Below are 2,553 nucleotides of genomic sequence, written 5' to 3' on the forward strand. Positions count from 1 at the left end.
TTCCTTTTATGGCATCGTGCTCATCCAAGCATTTTATTAGGAGATCCAATTTTATGGCCAGCATATCTGTTTCCTCCACGGTATGCATGCCGTCTTCTTGGAGTTGGAGTATGTCTTTACTCCACCCCTTGTTGGAGACCATCTTCTCAATGAGAGCTGTAGCCCCGCTGACTGTGAGTGAGAAGAAGGCTCCTCCGACAGTAGCATCTATGTGGGCTCTGGATGTGGAAGTTAGCCCGTTTGTAGAAGTTTTGAAGAATCAACCAGTTTTCCATCTTGTGGTGTGGGCAGGCAAGGATGTATTCTTGTAGCCTCTCCCACGCTCCCGGGATGGATTCTGATGCTGTCTGTTGGAAGTTGGAAATTCTTCCACGAAGGTCATTGGTTTTGCCCATCGGGAAGAACTTCGTGAGGAATGTCATGGAACACTTGTTCCATATGTTGACAGCTTCCTGGTCCTTGTAGAACCACTATTTGGACCTCCCCAGGAGGGAGAACGAAAATAGATGGAGTTTGATGATCTTATAATGGAGACGGGGATCCCGATCTTCCGTCAGGTGATGGTAACTATCATTGTGGCGGAGAATGACACACTGATCCGGCTTCAGATCGAAAGATCGAACCCTGCAATCTTAGCACCACAGCTCCTCTGGTTATCAACCAAGTCACGGACTAGGTTGACCTCGCCAATAAGGCTAATCATTGCCTGTGCAATGAAGAACATGAGCAAGAACAAGAAAGAACGCAACCAAATTGCAGATGAAAGATTAATCTCACGAGTTGGGGTCTCACAAACCGAAGAACGGCGAAACTGTTTCTTGACAAAATAATCTAAGCAAAACCCCAAACCATAATGAAGGGGGGCGGCTGTTTATGAAGACTCTAGGGTCATGCAAGACCCCTAGATGCGCCCCTAATGGGCCCAAACTCGATACATGATCCAACGGACCAAAAGACGGTGTCGCAGCACCCTGGTAGATTCTGGATGCTAACTTGTTTCGACGATTCCTATTGATTCCGAATAGCTTTTAATGTGAAACCACTTGGATTGGATTCCTTATCAAATTAGCTTTCCATCCATATGTGGATCATCGAAAATGGAGTCCGGATGCGTCCTGGGCGACCAGTTTAAGGCAGACTGGTCCTGGAGGCCGAGGCAGACTCGAATTCGTGTTGGACTGGGCCTCCGGCTTGTGTTGGACGTCCTTGCTGGTCATCATCACCTCCTCCACGTCCTCTTAGTCCCTCTTGACCCTCTCCAATGTTCCTAAGCAAGATAACATCATTAGGTAGTAGTCTATTCTCAAAAGTATGAAAATGATCGCTTAAGAACGAGCTCACCTGTAAATTGAGTTGACGCATTCGAGCCTGGGTCATTGGACCTTGCATGACGGTTGGAGGATCAGCTGGTACATCCAAAGGAGTGATGTCCTCATCATCCTCCCCCTCTTGAATTAGAGTCGTCCTCGACTCAAGATCATCTTCTTCTCCTAAATAAGGTTTCAAATCTGCAATGTTAAATGTGGGACTAACCCCGAACTCGGGTGGCAACTCAAGTTTGTATGCATTATCATTTATTTTCTCAATAATCTTATAAGGACCAGCTGCTCTTGGCATTAATTTAGACTTACGTAGCTCAGGAAATCTATCTTTTCTTAAATGTAACCAAACCAAATCACCCAGTTCAAGTTTAATCTCTTTTCTACCTTTACTACCAGCAATTCTATACTTTTCATTCATGCTTTCAATATTTGCTTTAGTTGTTTCATGCAACTTACAAATAAAATCAGCACGCTCTCTAGCATCACTATGTATTCTCTCAGTGGTAGGTAAAGGCAAAAGATCAATAGGAGCACAGGGGTTAAAACCATACACTACCTGAAAAGGACTTACCTTGGTGGTGGAATGTTCCACCCTGTTATATGCAAACTCCACATACGGCAAACACTCTTCCCACATCTTCAAATTGCGCTTCAAAATGGCTCTCAACATGGTGGACAATGTTCGATTCACAACCTTAGTTTGCCCATCAGTTTGGGGATGACATGTTGTAGAAAACAGCAGCTTGGTCCCCAATTTATTCCACAACATGCGCCAAAAATGACTCAAGAATTTTGCATCACAATCTGAAACAATAGTAGAAGGCATACCATGCAAGCGAACAATTTCTTAAAAGAAAAGGTTAGCAATATGAACAGCATCGTCGCTCTTATGACAAGGAATAAAATGTATCATCTTAGAAAAACGATCAACCACCACAAAAATACTACCCCTCCCCCTCTTAGTCCTTGGCAATCCCAATACAAAATCCATAGATATATCTGCCCAAGGAGTAGAAGGAACAGGAAGAGGCATATACAAACCATGTGGGTTCAATCGCGACTTTGCTTTTTGACATGTGGCACACCGAGCCACGTACCGCTCCACATCACGCCTCATCCTAGGCCAAAAGAAGTGTGTGGACAGCACCTCCTCCGTCTTCTTGGCACCAAAATGTCCCATCAATCCGCCTCCATGTGCCTCCTGCAACAACAAAAGACGAACGGAACCAAC

The 2,553-nt window shown here is 44.8% G+C and overlaps 1 non-coding gene across 1 annotated transcript; it reads left to right on the forward strand.

Annotated features, from left to right (window-relative positions):
* Window positions 1–273: 273 nt before the first annotated feature.
* LOC136484503 (small nucleolar RNA R71) lies at window positions 274–379 on the forward strand. Its single transcript, XR_010766025.1, has one exon. It is a non-coding gene; the product is annotated as a small nucleolar RNA R71 (small nucleolar RNA).
* Window positions 380–2,553: the final 2,174 nt, after the last annotated feature.

Source organism: Miscanthus floridulus, chromosome 9, assembly GCF_019320115.1.
Source record: "Miscanthus floridulus cultivar M001 chromosome 9, ASM1932011v1, whole genome shotgun sequence".
Taxonomy (NCBI): Eukaryota; Viridiplantae; Streptophyta; class Magnoliopsida; order Poales; family Poaceae; genus Miscanthus; species Miscanthus floridulus.